Source organism: Ursus arctos, unplaced genomic scaffold (assembly GCF_023065955.2).
Source record: "Ursus arctos isolate Adak ecotype North America unplaced genomic scaffold, UrsArc2.0 scaffold_36, whole genome shotgun sequence".
NCBI lineage: Eukaryota > Metazoa > Chordata > Mammalia > Carnivora > Ursidae > Ursus > Ursus arctos.
In genome coordinates this window covers 18899618-18927150 of record NW_026623050.1, presented here as the reverse complement: position 1 = coordinate 18927150, position 27533 = coordinate 18899618, and the positions used below count along the sequence as shown (strand labels likewise).

General features: G+C 40.7%; 2 protein-coding genes across 5 annotated transcripts in view; one reads left to right on the top strand and one right to left on the bottom strand.

Annotated features, from left to right (window-relative positions):
• Positions 1-9247, bottom strand: part of UNC13C (unc-13 homolog C) — a 755970-nt gene extending 746723 nt beyond the window's left edge. For both annotated transcript variants that reach the window (XM_057306313.1, XM_057306314.1), the window contains exon 1: positions 9096-9247. The gene's annotated coding sequence lies outside the window, so the exon portion shown is untranslated. The remainder of the gene's footprint in view (positions 1-9095) is intronic.
• Positions 9094-27533, top strand: part of WDR72 (WD repeat domain 72) — a 214113-nt gene continuing 195673 nt past the window's right edge. The window contains exon 1 of one of the 3 annotated variants that reach the window (XM_057306315.1): positions 9094-9187. The gene's annotated coding sequence lies outside the window, so the exon portion shown is untranslated. Of the gene's footprint in view, positions 9188-9316; positions 9550-27533 lie in introns of those variants that run through there. The other 2 variants (XM_026518516.4, XM_026518515.4) reach the window with 2 other exon arrangements.

Below are 27533 nucleotides of genomic sequence, written 5' to 3'. Positions count from 1 at the left end.
ATATTCATGCAAATTTGATTGGGATTACATCAATACTGTAGTTTGGGAGAAATTTTAAAATATTGAGTCTTTCTCTAGATGTATGTATATATGGCTATATCAGAGTTTGTATAGTCAATATTTGAAGGACATCTGAATTTCTACTTATGAATAAAACTGCAAGAAATATTTGCATACAGGATTTTATTTTTATTTTCCTGGGCACACAGGAGGCTTTTCCATCTAAGATGTATGACCTTTATTTCTGTTAGATTTTCTTCTGTTATTTCTTGGATCTATCAAACTCGTTCTATGTTTTTCACTGTTCTTTCTTCTCAGAATGATTGGTAATGTGTTGGAATTCCTGGATTAACTTCGAGGTTTTTTTTTTTCTTTCCCACTGTCAATCTCTTTATCTGTTTCATTTACTTTCAGAAAGACTGACTTAACTTTGTTTTCCAACCTTTCTATTAAAATTTATACATTTTAGGACTCCTGGGGAAGATGATAAACTAGGAAGATCCTAAGCTCACCTACTCCCATGGATACAACTAGGTAACACCCACATCAGTGCAAATAACCCATTAAAAAACCTGAAAGCAGGCAGAACAGACTCTCTACAACAAAATGTAGAGAGGAGGCCACATCAAAGAGGGTAGGAAGGACAGAGGTGTGCTTTCAGGAACTAAATGGAGCTGTGGGACTATCCACAGGAGGTAGGGAGATACTGCAGACACAAAGAAAGGAGAGAGACACTCACACCAAACACCCTAGGCAGGGGAACCTGCACGGGGAAGATGAAGCCCCATAGCATTTGGCTTTGAAACCAGAGGGGCCTAATTTTGCAAGGTCTTACAATCAGCAAGGCTTAACAACTGTAACTTTAAAAACCAGTTGGCTTGGCTGTCCAGAGGCTAGCGAGTGATAGGAATCTGAGTCTTTGCTCTTAAAGAGACGGCACGATAAATAGCCTTATGGAGATACACACAGAAGCAATAGTTTGACAAACACCTGGGATGTATAGAAAGATTTGTTTACTAATCTCAGAGTATGTTTTGGAGGGGCAAGGATCTTTAGGATACTTCTCTAGGAACAAAGGAGCTGGCCAATTCCATACCCTCCCCCACCTCCCACACTAGAGATAGGGACAAGCTCAATACCAATACCATCCACTGAAATTGGTAGCAGCATGCCCCGCCCCTCCAATATAGCAAGCCTCAGTCAGGGAGACTGTAGGTCCCCTAATGCAGCAGAGCAACATGGACCTTGCAGGTATCCTGCAACAGGATCTCAATCCCCCCACTTTACTGTAAACTCACCCCCTCCGTCCCTGTAGCAGTTTTCTAAAGCAGCTCCAGATCTCCTCCCACAACAGACCTGCACAAACCTGCTAACACCACATGTCCCAAGCCCACACTCTCCAGTGGACCTGCCCCTTCCAATATGCCCTTGGCCAAAGCCCATCCAAAGTGGTGTCACAAGCCTGGCAGCGTGCAAGTAGCCCTGAAGGGGCCAGCACCGCTCCAAAGTGACTCCTGCCCCGGGGGGGAGAGAGACAACCATATACACCAGTCCAACTGTGGCCCCAGTAGTGGTCTGGGGAAAGACACCTGGTCTGGCTGTAGGCCCTGCCCACCAACAAAAGCTTCTTTTGTTGGGACAACATAGGGAGAGCACCCTATAATCCAGTACTACTGGATCCTTGATAAACTCCTGGTCTGACTTAACTCATGCCTAAAGTATCCTCAGACTGACCAACTAACAACACAAGCACCAAACCCTGATCATGACATATAGAGAGAGCTATTGCAGATAACTAGATTGAAGGCAAAAACAGGTCAGCCACAACAGCAGGGTGCACACATCACACATACAGGATACCCCCGCAGCACCAGGGTCTGGTGAACAGGGGTCACTGCACTGCAGGGCACTAGAAGATCTCTTCTTCATAAGGCCACCATTTTCAAGAGTAGGAGATATAGCTGACTTTTCTAATACACAGAAACAGACACAGAGAGTTAGACAAAATGAGGAGACAGAAGAATACGTCCAAAATCAAAGAACAGGACAAAATCACAGCAAGACAGCTAAATGAAATAGAGAAGTGTAATATGCCTGATAGAGAATTTAAAGTAATGGTCATAAAGATACTCAATGGGCTGGAGAAAAGAGTGGAGCTTCAGTGAGACCCTCGAAAAGAGATAGAAAACATAAAAAAGAACCAATCAAAGATAAAGAACTCAAATTAAAAATCAGATCATTACCACAATTTGCAAGGATGTTAACAGAACACACAAAGTAATATGACAATCTTATTTTCTTTTTCTGATAGCTTAAGCCAGATAAATATAATTTATCTACACATGAGGTTAAGCTTTTTGAAACTTGAAAATATTAAAATGGCAGTTCTTATTATGATAGAGAACAAACTGAGGGTTGATGGAGGAAGGTGGGTGGGGGATGGGCTAAATGGGTGATGGGTACAAGGAGGGCACTTGCTATGGTGAGCATTGGGTGTTATATGTAAGTGATGAATCACTTAATTCTACTCCGGAAACCAGTATTGCACTATACGTTAACTAACTAGAATTTATAGTAAAAATTCGGAAGAAAAAAACCAAAACAAAGCACTAGACATGGAATATATAGTAGACTAGGAAGCAGAAGAACAGGTGACCTGGAGGACAAAGTAACGGAAAACCATCAAGCTGAATGGGAGGAAAAAAAAATTAAAAAAAAAAAATGAAAGTAGACCTAGAGAACTCAGTGACACCATTTGCATAAAAACATTTGCATTATAGTGTTCCCAGAAGGAGAAGAGAGAGAAAAAGTGGAAAAAAACTTATTTGAAGAAATAATAGCTGAAAACATCTTGAATCTGGGGAAGGAAACAGAAATCTAGATCCAGGAGGCACAGACAGCCCCCAACAAAATCAACCAAAGGAGGTCAACCAAGCCACACAGTAATTAAAATGGCAAAAAATAGTGATAAAGACCGAATTTAAAAAGCATCATGGGTGCCTGGGTGGCTCAGTCAGTTAAGTGTCTGCCTTGGGCTCAAGTCATGATCCCAGGGTCCTCGGATCGAGCCCCGCATCGGGCCCCCTGCTCAGTGGAGAGTCTGCTTCTCCCTCTCCCTCTGCCCCTCCCCCCACTTGTGCTTTCTCTATTTCTCTCTCTCTCTCAAATAAATAGATAAAATCTTTTAAAAAAAGGCAACAAAACACTATATGGTAACTATACTGGAATTAAAATTTTTTAAATACATACTTTTTAACATTGTTTTAATTTACATGAACTTTTTCATTCTCTATGTGTTTCTTTTTAATATGTAGTATCTTAGGGGGCTCCGGAGTGGCTCAGTCAGATGAGTGGCTGGCTCTTGATTTCAGCTCAGGTCACAATCTCCGGGCCCTGTGTGTGACTCTGCACGCAGCAGGGAGTCCGCCTAAGGATTCTCTCTCTTCCTCTCCCTCTGCCCCTCCCTCCACTCCTGTTCTCACTCTCTCCCCTAGAATAAATAAATAAATCTTTAAAAATAATTAATTAAATAAATATAGTATCTCAGTCTTCCTTAATGGATTCAGTTCCTTCTCTCCCTGAGAATATTTTATTTGAAATTTTATTCTGTTTCCAGAATTGTCTCTGTTTCTTCCTTTTCCTTTTCCCAATTGGTACGTTGTAATCTCTTTCATGTTAGAGGCTTTCTATAAAACTCTGATGATCCTTTGTTTTTCATTAAAAAGTGAAAGATACTAAAATCTAAGCGGACACTCTGCATAAGGGTTGGATTTGTCAAGTAGTGACATTCATAGTCAGATGGGTACTCACTGATTTACCTGAGAAACCTGCACATGTCATTTTCTTGTAGTCTTTCTAGAATCATTCAATTTTACTTTGAGAAAATGTCTCTAGTGTCCTGCATGACGTTATATACCTGGCTGTCACCATTCTTACCCTTGATGCCATTAAAGCACTGGGATCCTGCTCAATAAGTGATTTTGTCCTAAGCCCCTTATTTTTCAGGACTCTTTTGCTAGTTGGGCAGAGTCTGGAGTTGTTCATTTTCTTTTGTTTGCATGGGTTAGAGTTGTTCATACAGGTAAACGAGCTTAGTAAAAATGTTATCATGGATAGAAACAGAAACCTGGGAGATCATTAAAAGTGGGTGGGAATAGTTACCTCTTCCTGAGGGCTCGGATGAGACTGCAAAGAGGAATCATCACTAAATCTGGGTTTCAAAGTAAGAAGAGGCAAATTGATTCAAATGTGTGGGAGGCAGGGATGGACAGAGAAAAGTATTTGCAAGAAGTATCTGTACAGGGGCGCCTGGGTGGCGCAGCGGTTAAGCGTCTGCCTTCGGCTCAGGGCGTGATCCCGGCGTTCTGGGATCGAGCCCCACGTCAGGCTCCTCTGCTATAAGCCTGCTTCTTCCTCTCCCACTCCCCCTGCTTGTGTTCCCTCTCTCGCTGGCTGTCTCTATCTCTGTCGAATAAATAAATAAAATCTTGAAAAAAAAAAAAAGAAGTATCTGTACAATATCAAGGAAGTTTGGAAGGACATAGTCCATTTTGTAGCAATTAGGGGTTCAGTGCTAGAATGTTGTGTCAGGGTATAGAGCCAGCTTTTCATCTGGTTTAAAGAAGGTTTTTTTGTTTTTTGTTTTTTTTTTTAGTATTTAAGCCCTTTATCTTTTATTTATTTTTTAAGAGTTTATTTATTTATTTGACAGAGAGAGAGAGATAAAGAGAGAGCACAAGCAGGGGGACCAGCAGAGGGAGAAGGAGAAGCAGGCTCCCCACTGAGCATGGAGCACGATATGGGGCTCAATCCCAGGACCCAAAGGCAGATGCTTAAGGACTGAGGCACCCAGGCGTCCTGCCCTTTAGCTTTTAAATGCTAAATTTTAATGTTTGTTTACTTAACTCAATCTGTACTAATCGATTTATTTCATTGATTATTTATACAACTTCTACTTGTATCTAATGACATATCATTTAACAACTTTGGTCCTCAACGTTCTCATCTATAAAATAGAGATAGTATCTGCCTGCACCAGTCAGGGTTTCTCGTTGTGTGTAAGAGAAAGCAATAACTGGTAATCCACGCAGAGAAGGATTTTGCAAAAGGATATTAGCTCTCTCTCAGAAAATGAAAAACTAAGGTTGACTACACAGTCATGACAAAATCAAAATCATACTGCAGCACTTTCCCATGGAGGCATCACTGCCACCGGCACCGGCCACAGACTTTGATACGTCTGCGGCTGGTCACTGGATGCTGCTGTGAGAAGCCCTGCACTGCTGCCACCTCCTACATCAGGATGTATCTTGTCTGGGCCAGTGAATCTGCCTGGCCCAGCCGACAGCATGTACCCGTGCCGATGTATAATGGAGAACCGAACAGTCTGCGAAGGCACTGTTTCACAGCTTCTTCAGCAGAATATAGGCTCTGCCTCGTAAGGAGGGTGGGATTCTCCAAACACAGGAAACGGGAGCAAATACTGGATAGTTAAGAAGAAAGACAAATGTCTACATAGGTCAGGTTATTGAAAGGGTTTTGGAAAATGTATAAGACGTTATAATCAAGATAAAAACCCCACAACTCTAAAAATGCCTGATCTAAAGATGCCAACTCTAAAAACGGCTTCAGCTCTTTGCAGAAGACCTTAGCCCCTAAACCACATGGACCTTTCTACAGAGTTGCTCGAATATCCTAACAACATGTTAGCTGGATTCTTCCAGAAAGAGTGGTCCAAGGGACAGTGAGAATAAGGTGAAAATTACGACGTCATTTTGTGATGTGCATTTGACACTTACTCTCCATCATTCCTACCACAGTCTATTTGTTAGAAGCCAGTCACTAAATACAGCCAAAACTCAAGGGGGATCCACCGAAGAGAGGAGTGTCATAGAAGTTTCAGACATGCGCTAAAGCCATCGCAAGGTATTTTTTATTATTTCACAGAATTAGCCAAACCAATTTCTTTACACTTTATGCTTTATATTCATATTTGTATTGTAATACACCAGAGAATCTCTTCTGATTTGAAATTAAATGACCACACACCCACCAGGGATATTCATTTTATCTAGCAAAAATGTTTCAGTGCTTAAAAAGGAGAGAGTGTTGCACTGGGCAGCATCTTATCACCAAAGAAACACATTTCAACTGTAAATGAAATATTTGTCCTTTCATCCAAACACCTGAATCCTACAGTATAACGATTAACAGACATCAGTGCCTGGCTTATGGATGTGGTGGGAGGAAAGGGAATTTTGTAATTCTCACTTTTCTGAGGGCACAAAAATCTTCTAGGGACACAAATTTAAATGTTTTTCGTAGTCAAACAGGTAATAAAAAGGTGAAGACTATCGGGAGTGGTGAGAATTAAGACATTCAAATTCAGTTACAAACAGACAAAACAGCAACAATACCAGGCTAGCCAAAGAAAACATCTCAAGTCCTCAGTTTGGTTCTCAGCTGCCAGCTTGCTCTTCCTGCTGATTCTATAAGGTCTGACTTACTTTTTTTTTTTTTCTTTTCTTTTTTTTTTTTTTTTTTTGAAATTCTGCTTCTGCATTCATTAGTTTTGGAGCCAAAAAAGATCTTGGCCTATCTAATCCAACTTCTCCATTTTACAGATAGAAACCTGAGGTAGGGCACTTTTACTTTCCGGACCCATTTCTTCATAAACAATATTAAAAATTATATTTGATAAGATCAAATAAAAAATTAGACTGAGGTAAGGAGATTTCATCCAAAATGATGTTATAAGGGACAACCGCAATAGGGAGAATGCTTTAATCCTTAGACTGGCAAGCCTTTCAAAGCTAGGTGAAAAAATGTCTTTTCTGTTCTAGGGAGGGATAAATAATGCTGGAAAGAATAGGAAGTGGGGAAGTGGGATGAGCCAGAGTGGCAAGATCTTCTAGTGGAAAAAAAGTTTTATCCAGAGGTCAGCGTATTTTCAGCTGTTAAGCAGGATTTTATGCTGGTTCAGGCTGAGAGTAGGTCAAAGTTTAGGGCCTGGGAGAAAAAGAGAAGCCTAACCAAAGCTTGATGGAGTCAAGGTAGTAGGTAGTTTGTCCAGAGTGGTTAGTGAACACAAATAGTTCAGCGAATCACTTACAATGCAAAGATGGGAATTTTGGAGAACCTGTGTCCAGCCTTGTCATAGACGAAAAAGGTAAGTCTTATCAGTAAGGTAAGTTTTAAAAGTCATTGCGAAAGGAAGAGTCTGCAGTAAACCATTTCCCATTTTCTGGAAAATAAAGAAGTGGGAAGGGTACTTTCAGTGTTGTCCAGGATCACAGGTTTTGGAAAGTTCAACACTGTCAATGACTATATTGGCATAAAGACCAATAAATTTATACTATATATTATTAAAACTTCCTTCAACTTTAAAGTTAATTTTTCTCCCCCCTTTTTTTCCATTGTCGTAAGTCCTAAAAATATCAAAGGCCCTGATTTGAGACTTAGCATGGTTGAGGGCCTTTAAGACCACTGAGCTAGTTACAGGAGGGCTGATAAGAGGAACCACACCTGCACCTCTATGAAGACTGAAGGAGAAGGCTGTGTTCCAGAGATAAAATGAAGACTTGTGGATAGTGATAGGGATGGGGATATTAACTCTGAAGGAAAATCCTGTAGACTTAGAAGGTAAGGATAGGTGAGAGAAGTTTATTAAAGAACTGGGGTCCGAGGGCACCTTAACATTCAACTGTTACATGCACGTCATCAGCCCACAACATTTATTTATTTTAAACAATTTTAATTTAAAAATTAAAGTATAATTGCCATACTAGTATCTTATTAGTTTCAGGTGTATATCATAGTGATTTGGTATTTTTATACATTGCAAAATGATGCCTGCAAGTCTAATCACCAACTGCACCATACACGGTTGTTACAATATTACTGACTATATTCTCTATGCTGCACGTTACATCCCCAAAACTTATTTATTTTATAACCGCAAGTTTGTACCTTTTATTTATTTATTTGTTTTTTTAAGGAACTATTTTTTTTTAAAGATTTTATTTATTCATTTGACAGAGATAGAGACAGCCAGCGAGAGAGGGAACACAAGCAGGGGGAGTGGGAGAGGAAGAAGCAGGCTCATAGCGGAGGAGCCTGATGTGGGGCTCGATCCCATAACGCCGGGATCACGCCCTGAGCCGAAGGCAGACGCTTAACCGCTGTGCCACCCAGGCGCCCCAGTTTGTACCTTATAATCCCCTTCATCTATTTCTCTCAACACCTAATCCCTCCCTGCCTTGGTAGTTTCCTGTATCTATGAGCCTGTTTGTTTGGTTTTGTTTGTTCATTTGTTTTTTAGATTCGACATATAAGTGAAAGCACACAGTATTTGTCTTTGACTTACTCTACTTATATTTACTATGCCACCTGACCTGTCCCCACCTTTACTGAGCTTACAGTCAAGCAGGGGAGGCCAACCCAACAAACAAGCGCAGTAAGTTGTGACAAGTATGACAGCGGAAGTGAGGCGTCTTGGGAAGGACCAGCAGGAACACCTAACCCGCACGCGGGAAGTGACATTCCCGATGAACTAACAAGAGGAACTAACCAGGCACAGAGGATGCTGGAGGTGAGAGGACCGTCTAGTCACGGGGGCTTCACACGGGAACATCCACGATATGTGCAGTTTGGTGTCAGAGACCTGCAACCTGTGGTCTCAGGGAGGCCTGACCAAATCGTCTTAGTTCTTGGGAAACCAGGTATCAGAGACAAGGGAGTGTGGTTAAAATCTCTCCCCACCTGCTTCCAGGAGTCAGAATCCAGGGCTAAGATGCCCACAGGATTTCCTAATTAAAGTCAAATGACTGAGAAACCTCAGGAAAAACAAAAGGTCCCTCCCATTTTTCTAAACGAGCCAGTCAGCTGTGGTCCTTGGTCCACTTACAGCAGGTTAGAACGCCGGTTTCACGGTTCACTACTGGTTTTCAATGAACAAGTGGATTTTTCACCTATTCTCTGTACCTGGACTGTCACTCCCCGGGCTGGGACGGACTTCCTCTCACCCCTCCTCAAAGGTCGCGCGGCTCCCAGTCCCGGCCCGGGCAGGGGCCCAGGGTCCACGCCACGTGACCTACCTTGATTTTCCTCACTTCCGAGCTCCCTCCAGCCCTGGAAGGACAGGGCACGTCGGAGGCTGCGGGCGGGCCTGTTCTCGCCGCCGCCACCAGTGAGACGGGGAGGGGCGGCGGGACTGCGAGGCGGGAGCGCCGAGCCGAGGGGGAAGCTGCGGCCGGAGGGAGCCGGAGCCGGCGGGAGCGGGACCCGGGGCCCGGGCTGGGGGCGGGGCCGGGGCGGGGCCGGGCCGTCCCCTTGGGCCGCGCGGTAGTTCCGCGGCTCTGCTGCCTGGGCTGCCCTGACACCTGCGGCTTCGCCACCGGCGGCTCGGGTAGGTTGGGCGTCCCCTGGGCTCGGCTCAGGCTCCCCCGTGCTAGGCGGTGGGTCTCTGCAGCGGGCTTGTGCTGCAGCTAGGCTTCCCGCCCTAAGAATTCGCGCGACCTAGGCTTGGATCCTGAAGGGCTGGGAAGAAAGGTGAGCGCGCGTGGCAGTTGCTAAAACCTCTTCTTTTGCTCCAAGTTCTTGCACGTGGAAAATTCCCTGTTCAAACTTTTGTCCAGATGAGGCATCAGTAGTGACCGAAGCCATGCATCTGTTAAATTGGTCCTTGTGTGTGTGTGTGTGTGTGTGTGTGTGTGTGTAGGGGTGGGGGAAGGGGGGACCTCGTTATCCCTCCAAGTGGTCCCGGGAGAGACGTCTGCTCCCAGAGACCCGTAGGGGCCCACCCTTCGCTACTGAAAGAATTTCTTGGGACTCGGAAGTCGGACTTCTATGGAACAGGAGTTGGTTGAAGCAATTTTAAAAGAAAACGAGTCCAGTGTCTGGGAAAAAGCCGGTGGACGCGGGCCAGAGCCAGAATGACCTCTTGGAGGCTGTGGGGAGCGGGGCATCTGTCGAAAACTTCCTTGTGGTGCACCTATGGCTGAGCCAGTAATAAAGACTGCAGGCACAAGACTTTGCCACTTGCAGAGTTGGACAAGGGGCAGGAAAATAAAGGGGCGAGGGGAAGATGTCTGCACTGACAAAAATCTGGAAAAGTTGAAGTGGTAGAAATTCTCCCTTTAGGGGAGGAGTGCTTCCTCATTCCACCCTCCTCATTCGTTATAGCATTTTTGTGTGCATTTCTAAACAGCTAACTAAATGCAAACAGAACACTTGTACAGCACCGTGGACTTCTTCCTTCCCCGCCCAATTTTATTCTAAATGAGTTCAAGGTCACCTTTTGGAGACTAGGTCACCTGTTAGGAATATTTTTACCTGAAGAAAGGGTTAGAAACTTTTGTTCCTTTCATCTTCCTTCCCTCCCCTTCCCCACCTACAGTTCCCAGCCTCCCCAACCTCCCAGCTCGTCCCCAGGTAACACAATGCCTCACTCTCCACTCTCCTTTATTCTTACCACCTAAAAACTGGGGAAGAGGAAAGCAACCACCTTTGTCATGCAAGCGCTTGCGGTTAATTTGGTCTTGTGACTCCTTGTTCCTTTGCCCTCTAGTTCCTTCAGTATTAAAATGCAGCAATAGTGTTTTCTGTAAAGAATACGAAGAGCTGGAGGAGAAAAGGAAACTGTCCCTGAAGTGATCTAGTGAAGTGATTATTATTTTTTCAAACCACAAAAATTGGGACTCTGTGTTGAGTTCCAGTATTTTTACCTCCTTTTGGGAAAGATATTTTTAAATTATAATTATTTTATCAATAAAAATCACTTGTTAAGCCTTTCCCTGTGTGTAAAATCTTAAACAGTCTCTACCCAATGGAGTGAATACTTCAGAAATCTGAAGTTTCAGTTTATAGAGGCCAACTGGGATAGAAGTGTATTTAGGTTATGAAATAACTTCATGAAACCTTGGAAATAATGGTATTACAAATATTTCAAGGTTTCAAGATTGCTGCATTCAGCTATCTTCGTGGCTTGACAACTCACTCTTCTGTATTTAATAATGTTACTCACAATATATGGCATCTCTTATTAGTAATTTCATCAGTGTATCATAAAGGACATCTCTGGAGCCCTGTTCTGAATGCATAGGTGTAATTTCCGAGTTATTAACATTTTTAGATTCAGTTCTGCTCTAGACTAAATTGGAGGCAGGGAAATGAGATGGGGATCAGGAATAAGAGAATCTGTGCACTGAGTTCTAGTACCAGATCATCTCTGAAGTCCTGGCAGACCCCCAGATTAACTCTGGAGTCTCATCAAGCCCCTATGTGTGTCATTGTTACCTTTAAAATAAGATTGTCTTTGGTCTTAAAGGACATTCAGGTCTCTGAATTCTTCTATAGAAGGCAAGTCCTCTTTCCTAGAGCAAGGTATTACTGCCCTAGAGGAGTGTCTGTGAGTATTGCTTACATTTCCAGAAACCTGCTAGGCACCACCCCTGCCTGCCCCACTTGAGCAGTGTGGTGTAGTGGTTAAGGGCATGAGTTTTGGAGACTGATTATCTGTCTCTATTTCCTAGCTCTGATCTTGAGCAAGCTGCTACTTCTCCAAGCCTCATTGTCTTAGTGTTTAGAATAAAGACAATAAGGCCTGGGGTCATTATGAAGAGCAAATGAAGTGATGCATGTCATAGAAGCAGCAAAGTGTCAACAATTTAAAAGTCAGTAAATGATAGGAACTTTTTTTTCAACACTGACTTCCCCTCCTCTTTTTCTTTGAACAAGATGAATTTTAACCTGGAAAAGTGTAAAGCCCTACACATGGGTGTTTAACAAGTAAGGAAGTATAGGGTGAGGAGTTGTAATTAATGGAACCAGTCAACCTCATGGTTAATTGGCTCTATGTTTCCTCTGAGTCAGTGGTGAGTTGTGAGGGCCCAGAAAACGGATCTGATTTTAGACTGCTTTGGTAGAAAATAGAATGAACATCTATAGCCAAGGATATTTTTGTACATCTGCCTTTTGCTCTTTGTACAGACCTCAGAGTTACACTCAAGATGACCATTTACACACTGACTTGTCTAGGGGAACAAAGGGAGGAAAGAGGGACAACTCTTGAAGCTTTACTAATACATTAATTCTTTGACTTCCCTTTTGACATTTTTTTGACCTCTTATTATATGTAAAACTAACTGCCAAGTGGAATGCGTAGGAAAAAAAGACAGGTTTCTACCTTCCAAGCATTCATAATATAGTTTAGGGTAACAGAGCAATAATTATAGCAGAGTAATAACTGGTCTGATAAAGGTAGAAAAGGGAATGCTGGGGGAAGAGGGGTGCTACATATCAGCCAGAGGATGCTCAAAGGAGTTAAAATTTAGTTCCAGTTCAGAAATTCCAGTTTTGTACAAGTGTGCCGAGTTTGTACAAATGCTGAGAAAGAGCTTTCTGGGCCAAGGGAAAAATGTGTGTGAAAGTAGGACAGGGTGAGAGAGCATGACAAACACAAATCGTGGCACACTGTCCCCATGTTGCCCCATCCTTTCCTGGCTACAGGACGTTAGTAAATTATTTTGCTTCTCTGAGCTTTAGTTTCCCCAAATGTAAAATGAGGGTCATATATTTACAGTATCGGGCACTGATTTAATCTTCAAGTCTCCCCTTTGGGGTGTTTACTTTATAACTTTGTTGGAAGACTTAGTTGCATATAAAACACGAGGGTGTCTGATGTACAGGTGACAGTCACTATGGTTTTGTCTACCATCTCCTTCTCCTGAGTACAGAAAATACTAATCTAGCCTGGAGTGTAGACAGGATGTATGACTTTCACGCATGTTCTAACTGTTCTTACTGTTCAGAATAAAGTATGAAGTTCTGTGTACTTCCACTACCCCATCCCCAACCACTGCAGGCTTTCCTTCATCACACCAAGGCTGTGTTGCTAGCCTCCTTTTAGGGTCAGGCTCTCTAAAAGGAGTTCTGCCCACATTGAGAGTTCTTTGCTAGCAAAGGTTAGCATTCCTACATTGCAGGGTAGGATCTCCGACCATGCGTGTTAGGCGCTCCTTGAGGCTCATTGTTTCCGTCTAAGCTATTGCAATGCATCTTAACAAAAATTTATATGGGGAGGGGATACTGAAAATTGATTATTTATTTAGGAGTACCAAAATGCAAACTGAACCTTTTGAGAGGAATTCTTTATAGGATTTTATCCTCTTGTGATTTTTCCTTGGTATTGTTAGCTTTAAAATTCTGTTGAATTTGGGAGACTTTGCCTCAAAATCCAACTTGATCATGCTTGAGTTATCCCTCTTGCAAACGTTGTACAAATTTGCTGAACAATTGAATATCTAGAGTGAACTCATTAAGACCCTTTCTCACGTGGATTTCAAAGGGAAGACCTCAGGCTGTTCTGTTGAAAAGCCATACCAAGCAGGGAAAATTTCTACAAGCCATGTAGACAGCAAAATAATTTAACTACTTTCAATTTCAGTCATTATAGGGAAAAATAGTTGCCAGACACAGGCAAGCCTGTTCGCTATGAAAGGCATACATCAGGCCAGGGATTGGCATTCTCACTAGGCCGCGCAGACTTGGCCTTGAGTAAGAACTTTTTGAGGGAATTGTTGTTTTCAGTCATTCATTTAGCAAATATTACTTTAATTTCATCAGTTAATTTCAGTATTTTATTATCTGTGCTGTGCATGCAGAATGCTGAGTTTAATTCAAGATCCTTAACCTCAAGTACAATAAGAACATTTTGGAGAGATGGTTAAAATTTGAATTTCTGGGGGCACCTGGGTGGCTCAGTCGGTTAAGTGTCTGCGTTTGGCTCAGGTCAAGATCTCAGGGTCCTGGGATCGAGCCCTACTTGGGGCTCTCTGCTCAGCAGGGAGTCTGCTTCTCCCCCCACTCCATGCTTGTGCACGCTCTCTCTCTGAAATAAATAAAATCTTTTTAAAAAATTCAAATTTCTGGGCCTTATGCCTTAGAGATTCTGATGTATTACATTCATCCTGAGGCCCAGGAATCTGCATGTTAATTAGTCCCGTGGTGCTGCTGATGCTGATGGGTGCTTTTTCTTTTTTTAACCAGTGTTCTTCAGCATTGGTATATGTGCACATTTACATATACTCTTTGGTGAACGGTGTAATTTTTCTAGGCCTTGTCATTATTGTTCAAGTGTCTGCACAAATCCAAACTCTAGTCCACTCCCTACTTTTATCCAAGTCAACTTACCTTTTTGTTGTTGTTTTTGATTCATAAAATAAGGACTTGGATTTCTATAATTTTCTACTCGATTCCTTAATTTGATGCTTTTCTCTCTTTGAATACGACATCCAGATTAAAAGCATCACAGATAAAGATCTTTCTTTGAAGAAAGGGACTGTTGGGTGAGATCTACCCAAAGTCCTATGAAATCCTTAGACTCCTTGGGGTATCAATACACCCACTTTCTTTAGTACCACCTTCTTGCGTTAAGAATTCTAATGGATTGTTGATTTCAAGAGTATGAAGGTGAGAAGATGTGGTTTATAAAAAGCTGGTTAGATACTAAGCTACCTTTTTAAACATTTTTTAAACTATGGATATAAATTACTAGTTGAATATTTCAGTAATTGAACCTCTCTTTGAGAAGCCTTCCTGGATTCCTTCCGCAGACAGGGTTAACTTTAGCCTCCCCTTTGCACTCCATATGCCTAGTGGGACCAGGCCTCAGCCGTACTCACTCTGTGGTGATGGAGGTTCCATGGTCTGTCCACATGGCGGGCCAGAAATAAGGCCTTCCTCCCAGTCTTGAGTGGTGACCTGTAGGTGCTTCATAAATATTTGCTAAGCGAATTAACTGCCACTTGCAAAACTACTGTCAAAACAATTCATTTATTTTCTATAACCCGTTTCATAATTTTCTCCTCTTTTTAAAATGTGAAAACCTCTATGCTAATTCTGTATGTTTGCCTTTGAGAAATACAGTGTACTTAGTTGTAATCATTATTTAGAAATTGAAAATAAAAATAAATGTTCATAGCATTGTATTTATTTTTATTTTTATTTATGTATTTCTTTTTAGTTAGGAGAAACAGTGACTGTGATTCCTAATAACCATCATGCCACATGGGCACACAGACACTTATCTTTCTACTTCTTGAGGTAATAAAAGGTGAGCATGTGAAGCAACATTTTCATGTGCATTTTGATTTCCTTTTGAACAAAAAATGCAGACAGGAAGAGCTTCAATTTTTTTTTTTTTTTCACTGAGATCACAGAGATAAACCAAGTCAGTGCAACTCTCTTGAATAGCTAATGTCTGTCGCCTGGAGAAAGAGAAAATTATTTTCTGCCCTCTATGTTGATGTGTATAGAACATGTGTTCTGAGTAGCTGCTATTTTCACTGCCTCTTTTTCCAGTTGAAGTGCAACATAAACTATTTTAATTAATATTGTGTCACCAAAAGGGATTGAAATAGCCAATTGAATTCTACCAAGATAGAGTCTTTTGATGAAAACATATCTTTATTGATTGTGGACGAAAAAAAATCATTCTTAAAATGAAATCCAGAGAAAAATCATATCCCTCAGAGAAAATTTCTGAGTGGCAGGCTGAGATTAACATCATAAAATTGAATTTGTGCTGCAAGCCTTTGATGTAATCAGCAGCTGGGAGATGGTGTTGCCCTTGCTGTGCTCCCTCTGATTGTAGTGAATTATTGTGTAGAATGAAATAAGTGTTTCTGGTGTCCCTCCTCCAAGAAATACAAACAAGGTATTACTAGGTAGTTTCTTGCTAGTTAAAATGGGTTGGATCGATTCCAAGCCTCTTGGGCTCTCATACACCCATGAACTATAGGAATTGGGCATTTATTTATGGCCTGGAGACAGGATTTCTTGATGCCACTGGACAGTGACTTCTTTGGTCAGTAAAAACCCAGCAGAACAGAGACCACAAGAGAATCCCCTTTGCCAAGGATTTTTTTTAGAGTAAGCAGAGGCCAGGGTATGTTGAAAAGTTCCATAGCTGCATGGAGGTCCAGTCTAGCCCTTGCCTGTGTCCCTCAGCTACCTCTTGTAACATACACTGCATTGAAATCATTGCAGTATGGCTATCTCACTGTGTGCTAAGAGTCCTTTTTCATGGTACCAGGGTTACAGTGGGGTTTTATTTCGTTTCTGGATTAAGTCCTCATGCTTAGAAAACGTGCTTGCCCGCACATGTACTCCCACACATGTAATGAATAGGTTTTGTAGATGAAGCAGAGAAAATCTACTTATGTATTTACCTTCAGATTCAAGAGTGATTTGGCCCCTTAACCACTCCTGTGGTTGAACCTGAGTTGTTTTTGTTTTGTTGTGTCTTTAAAAAATAGGAGGACTGATTTGTCTGTAAACAGAAGCCATAAACCGTAAGCCATCAGTAGGTAGTGGTGCCTTTGTGTGTAAGCTCACTCTCAAGCCCTGTGAGAAGTGAGATGGGCCTTACAGTCAGACAGATCCAGTGATGTAATCCTCGCCTAGGGATTTAGATTCACCAGGTCTCCTTTTCCTAATACGATCAGTGGTGAGTGTGACAGAAAATCTACAAAAATGAGAAGACTGGCTGCAAACGGCTCATCTCCTGTGTCTTGAATTAATGCTAAGAATGGGCTGGGAGTCCCAGGAAATACCTGTTTTTAAAAACTGAAATTTTCAGTAAGGCTAAAGTCCCTTTGGATTATGACCCTCAACTCATGTCCATCTTCTACCACTCTCTCCAAACCACCATGGAATTCTGCATTCATAAGCCTTTTTTTTTTAATCTATCTATCTATCTATCTATCTATCTATCTATCTATCTATCTATTGTAAGCCTTCTTGATGTAATTCTGTTTTGGTCAAGCTTCTGCTGGGGTCCTGGAAGGCAAAAGGATGGGTTTGCAGTCTTTCCTGGCTGAGGCATTCCTGTTTTTTGGGGGCAAAGTCAGAAAACACCAGAATCATGGGCCTTAGGGAGGCTTCTCCAAACAGGACTTGTTTACATAGCTCCGTATTTCTGCCAGTGGGTGTGCCTTCCATCTGTTTTTCTGGGAGGAAAGGATGTGATAATGGCTTTGGACTGACTTCCAGTGTCAGCTTGTGCTGAAGTTGGGAGAAGCGAAGTAAATATCAGGACCAAAGGAGACAACTGGCCCATGGGAAAACACCTAATTTTTCTAAGAACCCTTTGCCATCGACTGCTAATGGGATTGAGGTGTGGTTTGGTCTTGTACCTGAGGAATACTTGTCCCAGCAAACTTTGCATCAGTTATCTACATGCTTATGACTTGACTTCTAGGTTGTGAATTCTTAGAGGTCAGGAATCTGTGGGTTCTTTTTTCCTTTTTTTATTAATTTGGGCTTTCGATAAATACCTGTGGAATGAATAAAATGAATATACGATTTCCTCAGGGAACCTATAATATGGATCGAAAGGAGATTTATACAAAATAAGTAGAAAAGAAAATTTGGTATATGACCGATTATGTGATTTAGACTAAAATTTAAGTATGTATCTCAAGAATAGTTGTATATAGTGTTAAGAGCTATGTTCTGACTTGAAAGAAACAAAATCTGGGGTGCCTGGGTGGCTCAGTCGGTTAGGCAACTGCCTTCGGTTCAGGTCATAATCCCGGGGTCCTGGGATCCAGCCCCATGTCGGCTCCCTGCTCAGCGGGGAGTCTACTTCTCCCTCAACTTCTCCCTCTGCTCCCCCCCCAGCTTGTGCTCTCCTTTCTCTCTCTCTCAAATTAATAAATAAAATCTTAAAAAAAAAGAAACAAAATCTATCAGTCAGGTGGGCTATTAGTTGCTAGGGCTGTCATAACACAGTACCGCAAACTAGAGTGGTTTAAGTGACGGAAATTCATTACATCACAGTTTGAGAGGCTGGGAGTCTGAAGTAAGGTGTCAGCAGGGTTGTTTCTTTCTGATGGCTGCGAGGAAGAATTTAAGACCTCCTCACTAGCTGCTGGTGGTTTGCTGGCAATCTTTGCCATTCCTTAGCTTGTAGAAGTATCACCACGTTTCTGCACTCGTCTTCACATCTCTCTCCCTGTGCACCTCTGTCACCAAAGGTCCTACTGTTAAATGGATGCCAGTTTTATTGGATTCGGGCCCCACCCTAATCCAGTAAGAGCTCATCTCTTCACTTAATTATATCTGCAATGACGGTGTTTCCAAATAAGGTCACATTGAGGTACTGGGGATTAGGACTTCAACATGTGAGTTTTGGGGTGGGCTCAGTTCAGCCCATAATGGATGAAAGATGATAGATTTTGTTCTACTTTGACAATTTGGTACCTTTGGAGTTTTACCTTCATCTTTTCTGAATACACTGACTAGATGGAATTTACTGTAAATTATGAATAATAAAATAAAGGATTATAAATGACAAGGATTCTGATTATGGTTCCACTATTTACTTAGCAGGATTTATATGCAGATTTTGAGATTGAAAAAAGCCTTTCAATAATAGCAGCTAACACATATCGAATGCTTACAACAGAATGTACTGATTTCTATGGATTATCCCATTTAAATCTCCTATCAACCCTATTCGATTGATATTATTGCTTATTTACATTTTACTGATGAGGAATCCAATACACAGTTGTAAAGTAACCTCCCTGAGGACATACAGTAGTAGAGTTGGCATTCAGATACAGGCTGATTAATTCCAGGACCTCAGCACTGGGTACATGCTGTTTGCTTAGTCTTACTTAGTACAACCAGGTAAGGGAGATACATTTTTCCATTTCATGGGTGAGGAAAGTTTAATGTAACCAGGAACTTGCCTGGGGCACAAAACCAGCAAGTGTATAAGATTTAGGGTTTGGACTTAGGTGTTATCTCCCTGGGGGAATCCTTCCCATGTTTGATTTCAAGCTCCACTTGTATTTCCTCCACAAACACCCTTGGGTTTACCTTACAGAGCACTCATTACACTGTTGGTGATGCCAAACATGCCTGTGTCGTTAGACACCATCCAGCATCTTGAGATATGTGACTTTGTCTGTCTTGTCTATGTCCCTAGACTCTTACATGGTCTCTGTCAATAGCAGACACTCAATAAATATTTGTTAACTAAATGTATATTAAGTAAAGGCAAAGGGGCCAAGAAAAAAGGAAAGCAGCTGAGGATACAAGAAATAGGGTAATGAAAGGAGTAACTGAGGTGACGAAGATGAAATTTGGAATAGGATACAAATGTTATTATAGGAGATCAGTATAGGTATCTTAGAAAAGTAAGCTAAAACTAAGGAAAAGATGCAAGATGTTAACATGACGAGAGGAAGGTCATGTTTAAGTGCTTTGATTTTCTTGGTTAATTGGAAGGAAAGATCAAGCTCAGAGTATTGGTGTGTAAACTGTTGCCTGGGTTGGGGAGAGGTTTTGAAGGGGTAGAAGAAAAAAATCTACAGTATGGTAATGGGTAGGAAACATATTTCCCAATGTGATTTTAGGTAGTACATGGCAACATGTCTTATGTTCATAGACAAGTATTTATTTTCATGTGCATTTTGAAAAAAAAAAAGGATATTAATGATAAAATGATTTTATTTTTATTTATTTTTTTTAAGATTTTATTTACTTATTTGAGAGAGAGAGCACAAGCAGGGTGAGGGGCAGAGCGAGAAGTACACTCCCCGCCAAGCAGGGAGCCCGATGTGGGCTAGATGTGGGGCTCTATCCCAGGACTCCAGGATCATGACTTGAGCCGAAGGCAGAAGCTTACCAACTGAGCCACCCAGGAGCCCTAATAAAATAATTTTAAAGGGGACTCTTAAATCACTTATTTATTCTTAAATAAGTTAATTTGATACTAAAAGTGAAGTGAATTAATTTAAAGAAATATATTAGCCAAACAGTTTTACAGATTGTATTACCAAAAAAAACAAAAACAAAACGCCAAAACCGCTTAAGATTGGAAATAGGTTTTCAGAATTCACACACTCACACACACAAATTATTCTACCTAATAGCAGGAATACTTAGTTAAAATTAATCATAAGATGACTCAGTGGTAAATACTTTGAGGTCAGGGACTGTGTTTTTCCTTTTGTTTTTTTAAGATTTTACTTATTTATTTGAGAGTGTGAGCGAGAGAACAGAAGCAGGGGGAGCAGCAGAGGGAGAAGGAGAAGCAGACTCCCTGCTGAGCAGGGAGTCCAATGTGGGGACTGGATCCCAGGACACTGGGAAGCATGACCTGAGACAAAGGCAGCCAGCTAACCCACTGAGCCACCCAGGCACCCCAGCACTGTGTTTTTCTCTTTGTGGTCTCTGCAGCCCAACCCGCCACGTAAATATATTTGGTTCTCAATAAATATTTGTTGAATTTATTTAAGAATGGACAAGTACAGTGGCATTTTTTTTTGTTCATGTTACATACACATAGGTTAAAAAAAAAGTTTTGACTAAATATTCAGAGTTTGTAAAATAAACTAAAGGGGAAAAATCTACCTCTTACAGCTAGGCAAGAGGATTGGAATTCCATGAAGTTGTTACTGATTGAATATAAATAAAAGTGACGGAGCCACCAGGAAAGAAGTGAGTTGTCCTTCTCATTTTGTTTTACCAGCCTAATGCTCATCTCTTCGACAGTGACTGTAAATGGAACACTCTTGGCATTAAGTTGGCTGTGTGAGCTCTGTTTCACTACAGCTTAATGAGCAAGGAGGTGAAGTTGGAAGGTAGTGTTTTGTGAAAACCTTTGACCCACAAGGCTGGGATTGCTGTAAGCTCTGATGGAAAACTTCGTCTCTATAGTGATAGGAGTGTGATTTCATGGCTGGTTTGTTTTACACACGTTCGTGGGTGCTTGGAGTTCAGAGATTTTGCATTATCTGTTTAATTCATTCCTTGATCTCTGGCTTATTTTACCATTAACTTCACCTGCCTAGTACACATTACTTTCCAGAGTTTCCCAGGTAGCAGTTAATCACTCAATAGTAACATTTTGGAGGAGGTTGGCTTTGATGTTGGTTAGGGGTTAATTCTGAAATAGTCAAGCTCCACTGGGTAGACCAAGTAGAATTTTGTGTTATTTAAATATGCCTAGGGCAGTCTTTTGACTTAGTAGAAACATTTTTTTTAACCTTTTCTAAGGAGTGATCTGATTACAATCTGTTGATAAAATAAGACCTTTTGCTTCGGAAGCATCTGCAGACAGGTTTGGGCAGACAAGGCTTCTGCTGAGACCAGCTGGGCAGGAACCCCTTGGTTCCTGTGGACTCCTGAGGCTGCTTGCTTCATATTCCTGGGGGTTAAAGTAGCTCTCACTGTGGCCTACCCTGACACCCACATATTTTCTCTCTAGGCTACTTCTGCTTGTTCCTTCTTAAAGCCCTGTTTGTCCCCCCCCCTTTTATTGTCGCTTACTAGCTAGCTGTGTGATGTTGGCCAAACTACTTCACTCTGATCTCCAATCTCTCTATTTTTTCAACTTTCTTAGGGTAAAAATTTGCATGCAATAAACTGCACTCACTTCAAGTGTACAATATGATGGATTTTAATACTCCAAGCGCTTTAACCTAAACACTAAAATTATAAACAAAACTCCCTCTGGGCTCACAATGAAGGAAAGAATCATGAAATAATTTATTTGGGTCCCTCAGCACCCACATACTGAGTTTTGAAGAAAGTCGTTGGGATCCCTGTCCACTTTGGAAATGGGATTCTGGGCGGTCATAAAACTATGTAAGCGGCAGATCTGAGATTCAAAACCAGATCTGTTTTATCCCAAAGCTTAGATTGTTAACTGCTATACTGTTTTTATTTTCCTCACATATGTTTACTTTGGTCAGGAGATTGTTTTCAGAATTCATGCTGAGGACTTTACCATTTGTATTTTTTTTTGGTTGGCTGTCCTCAGTCAAGGGGTTCCAGATTTGTGTCTGTCTTCGAGGCTGGTGAGGCACAGACTCAGTGTATGGGCGTGTCCCTGAAGTTAGTTATGACAAGGTAAACAATTCCAGTGTCCAGTAGACACCAGCCACAAAACCATATTTGCATCATACTCATTATCTTGCTAGCCCCAGACAAGTTAGAGAAATAAAAACAAATTGTTATAGGGAAGAGGATGAAGGTGAGAAGGATGGGGCTGTAATGGTCCGTTGTTTTTTTCTTACACTTGCTAGGTATCATATTTGTGGAGAAAGGACACACAGTGTTAGTCCGACTATTATTTTTCTATTATTTTTTTTAATTAAAAAAAATTTTTTTTTATTATACTATGTTAGTCACCATACAGTACATACCTGGTTTCTGATGTAAAGTTCGATGATTCATTAGTTGCGTATAACACCCAGTGCATCATGCAATATGTGCCCTCCTTACTACCCATCACCAGTCTATCCCATCCCCCCCCGAAGCCCTCAGTTTGTTTCCCAGAGTCCATAGTCTCTCATGTTTCATTCCCCCTTCTGATTACCCCCCCTTTCTTTATCCCTTTCTTCCCCTACCGATCTTCCTAGTTCTTATGTTCCATAGATGAGAGAAATCATATGATAATTGTCTTTCTCTGCTTGACTTATTTCACTTAGCATTATCTCCTCCCGTGCCGTCCATGTTGCAGCAAATGTTGAGAAATCGTTCTTTCTGATAGCTGAGCAATATTCCATTGTATATATGGACCACATCTTCTTAATCCAGTCATCTGTTGAAGGGCATCTCAGTTCCTTCCACAATTTAGCTACTGTGGACAATGCTGCTATGAACATTGGGGTGCATATGGCCCTTCTCTTCACTACGTCTGTATCTTTGGGGTAAATACCCAGTAGTCCAATGGCTGGGTCATAGGGTAGCTCAATTTTTAACCTTTTAAGGGACCTCCACACTGTTTTCCAGGGTGGCTGTACCAACTTGCATTCCCACCAACAATGTAGGAGGGATCTCCTTTCTCCACATCCTCTCCAGCAATTGTTGTTTCTTGCCTTGTCAATTTTTGCCATTCTAACTGGTGTAAGGTGGTATCTTAGTGTGGTTTTGATTTGAATTTCCCTGATGGCTAATGATTTTGAACATTTTTTCATGTGTCTGCTAGCCATTTGTATGTCATCATTGGAAAAGTGTCTGTTCATATGCTTCTGCCCATTTTATGATTTGTTTATTTGTTCCTCGTGTATTGAGTTTGAGAAGTTCTTTGTAGATCTTGGATACCAGTCTTTTATCTGTAGCATCATTTGCAAATATCTTCTCCCATTCCGTGGGCTGCCTCTTAGTTTTATTGACTGTTTCCTTGGCTGTGCAGAAGCTTTTTATCTTGATGACGTCCCACAAGTTCATTTTATCTTTTGTTCTCTTGCCTTTGGAGATGTGTCATGAAAAAGGTTGCTTTGGCCGATGTCGTAGAGGTTGCTGCCTGTTCTCCTCTAGGATTTTGATGTATTCCTGTCTCACATCGAGGTCTTTCATCCATTTGGAGTTTATCTTTGTGTATGGTGTGAGAGAGTGGTCAAGTTTCATTCTTTTGCATGTAGCTGTCCAATTTTCCCAGCACCATTTATTGAAGAGACTGTCTTTTTTCCACCGGATGTTTTTTCCTGCTTTATCAAAGATTAGTTGCCCAAATAGCCGAGGGTCCATTTCTGGGCTCTCTATTCTGTTCCATTGGTCTATGTATCTGTTTTTGTGCCAGTACCATGCTGTCTTTGTGATCACAGCTTTGTAGTACAGCTCGAAATCAGGCAGTGTGATGCCCCCAGCTTTGTTTTTCCTTTTCAGCAATTCCTTGGCGATTCGGGGCCTTTTCTGGTTCCATACAAATTTAAGGACTATTTGTTCCAGTTCCTTGAAAAATGTCCTCGGTATTTTGATCAGGATAGCATTGAAAGTGTAGATTGCTCTGGGTAGCATGGACATTTTAACTATGTTAATTCTTCCCATCCATGAGCATGGAATATTTTTCCATCTTTTTGTGTCTTCCTCAATGTCTTTTAAGAGTGATTTATAGTTTCTAGAATATAGATCCTTTATGTCTCTGGTTAAGTTAATTCCAAGGTAACATATGGTTTTTGGTGCTATTGTAAATGGGATGGATTCCCTAATTTCTCTTTCTTCAGTCTCATTGTTCGTATATAGAAATGTGACTGATTTCTGAGCATTGATTTTGTATCCCGCCACATTACTGAATTGCTCTATAACTTCTAATAGTTTGGGAGTGGATTCTTTTGGGTTATAGAGTATCATGTCATCTGCGAAGAGAGACGTTTTGACTTCTTCTTTGCCGATTTGAATACCTTTTATCGCTTTTTGTTGTCTGATTGCTGTTGCAAGGACTTCTAGTACTATGTTGAATAATAGTGGCGAGAGTGGGCATCCTTGTCGTGTTCCTGATCTTAAGGGAAAGGCTTTCAGCTTTTCCCCATTGAGAATGATATTTGCTGTAGGCTTTTCCTAGATGGTTTTTATGAGATTGATGAATGTACCCTCTATCCCTACACTCTGAAGGGTTTTAATCAGGAAAGGATGCTGTATTTTGTCAAATGCTTTTTCTGCATCTATTGAGAGAATCATATGATTTTTGAATTTTTCTTTCTGGATAAAATCTAAGACACTGATAGATTTGCGAATGTTGAACCACCCTTGCATCCCAGAGATGAATCCCACTTGGTCATCATGGATAATCCTTTTAATGTACTGTTGGATTCTATTAGCCGGGATCTTGTTGAGGATTTTGGCGTCCATATCCATTAGGGAAATTGGTCTGTAATGCTCCTTTTTGATGGGGTTTTTGCCTGGTTTGGGGATCAAGTTAATATTGGCCTCATAGAATGAGTTTGGTAGCTTTCCTTCCATTTCTATTTTTTGAAATAGCTTTAGGAGAATAGGTATTACTTCTTCTTTGAATGTTTGGTAGAATTCCCCAGGAAAACCATCTGGGCCTGGAGTTTTGTTTTTTGGAAGGTTGTTTATCACTGACTCAATCTCTTCATAATTAATTGGCATGTTTAAAAAATCAATTTCTTCCTGTTTCAGTCTTGGTAGTTTATAGGTTTCCAGGCATAGCCCGACTTTTAAAGGCAGTGGAGGCCATGTGGGAGCTCGAATTCCCAAGGGGTTTTATTGTTGCTGTTTTGCTTGACTTTTTATTTCTTGTTTATTTGTTTGTTTAAATTTTTCAAAGAACTACCAAAATAATAAAGACTTTGTTTAGCAGATTACTAAGACTTTCTAGAAGGTAAGTCTGTGTTGTCTTTGCCCTGGTGTGCAGAGGGAGAATTCTGGATGGGTTGGTAGGAGACCTGGTTCTGGTTCTCACTCAGCTGCTCTCTTTGAAGTGGGCTCAGTAAGCAGCTCTCCTGGGCCTTCATACTCTCCTCTGTGGAAGGAGAGCAGTGACTGTGATCTTCAAGGCTCCCTTGTGGGCATGGCATAGGAATGCCAGTGGCCCTAGGATGCCTACAGGACATCCAGTTACATTTGAATTTCAGATAAACAATAAACAATTTTATAAGTATGTTCTATGCAGTGAAAGTATTCTTTGGTGTAAACATGACCCCAAAATATTGCCTGAGACATACTTATCCTAAAAAAAATGTATTTGTTCTTAATGTGAAATTCAAATTTAATTGGACATCTTGTATTTTTATTTGCTGAATCTGGCAACCCTGATCTGGCCTGGAGTCATTAATTTTAAGATAATCATAGAGTTCAGGATAATAACAATTATGCATTTTCATGGCCAAATGTTCTAATATATAACCACAGCATTGAGAAAAGAAATTGTAGTGACAGTATTGCAGAAGTAGGGAAGGAAATCACACACTAGGAAAGCTATTGCTAGAAAGTAGTTGTCACATTCTCTGCCCATTATGTAAAATTATAGTGATTTATAGCCTCATTCATTCATTCAGTAAATACTGAGTGCCATTTATGAACAAGTAATTATGGTAGGTGTTTTGTGTACAGAAATCACTTATTCTGTATAGAATCACCAATCTTCACATCAATTCTCCAAGGCAATTATTTTCTCCATTCTGTAGATGAGAAAACTGAGACTCAAAGAGTATTTGATAGCCATTAAGGGAAGAAAAAGACAAGATTTATCTGACTCTTTTATTTTCTTGCCTCTTTTCTTCACAATAAACTGTTTTAAACTAAGTTAACGGAGATGGTAGTCTGCTGAATATAACCTAATGATGAACCGATACTGAGAAATTTTATCATTTGCATCCATTTCGGTGGCACACAAAGATGGATGCCAGGGTGATTACTTCCCCCCAAAATGTAAGTTCTACCAGAATAAGAAGACTCTCTGGTTCTAAGAAAGTCACATCACCTTTCCTCTGCTTTCTCATCAGCAAAATTAAGATTTGAACTCAACGTCCTTAAACTTTCTTCTAGTTGCCGTGAAATCTTGCTCCATTTTTAAGGTGAAATCCAGTCATTTAAGGAATATTTATTGACTGTCACGGAGGTGGCCAGCGCTGTGCTAGGGACTAGAGATCAAACGATGACAAGACATACCCATCCTTCGCCAGCTGCGATTACAGTGTTGCAGGTGTTTTACCCCTTGGTGATTGAAGAACTCCGGTGGGTTTGGGAGGCAATCAGGAAGCTCACATGGTTGGAGTAGCTCACCCTTTGCTCTTTTTACCTAAGAATATATTACTCAAAAACATTCTTTCTTGAAAATGAAACAACTGGGAGTTCCCCGGTGCTCATCATGGGAATTTGTGCGGTAGTTAGTGGCTGTCAGCATGGCTGCATCCATCAGATAGGCTTATTGCTTAGTTATGAGTATGGCTTTCCAAACTCTATAATGCCTTGGACCTTCTCCAGCTTTAAATTATTTATGTTATTTGCCAAATTTTACTTAATTCACTGTTTCTCACCCTTTTTCATGTCAAGGCATAAACACAGAAAATGATTATCTTTGTACACATACTGGGTTGAGGGTTTCAATTTCTCTTACCTCTCCTATCAGCTATTCACAACCCAGTATGTGTCATGGCATACAGCTGGGAAGCTCTGATTTATTTAATTCTGTCATGGTTTCAGAAAAGAAGCACAGAGAACTCTACTGTTGAAATCCTGTGTCTATGAGAATGAAAACAGTAAAATTCTGCATATTTACTACAAAGTGTTGGGGGCATTCATCTGATAAAGATTCTTCTGTGGACATCCAGCTGTCACTAGTACTTTAAAAATCAATATTATATTAATATTAATTGATATTAAATATGAAAACTAACATAAATATAAAAAGGGGAAAATTACAACAATTTCACTGGATATGGTTTTTTCCTAGAAAGTAAATATGGTTGTAAACTCCATGAATTTTGAATGACTAAAAACCACTTGTAAGTTATAGTCTGAAATCTCTTACTTAGAAACAAAATGTTGAAATTATAAAAAACAGTTTGACTTTATTAACCATAAAAGGTAGGAAATCTGAATATGTCACAGAAGTAGTTTCAGTCTTATTTGACATCTACCTAAAGTTTAATCTATTAAATATTACATATGTAAATAACATGTTTAAATTGAATATTATGTTCTTTTTTCAGTTAGGTTTAAATTGAATTTGTCTTTGTATATATTTAAACTGTATCAAAACCAGCTTT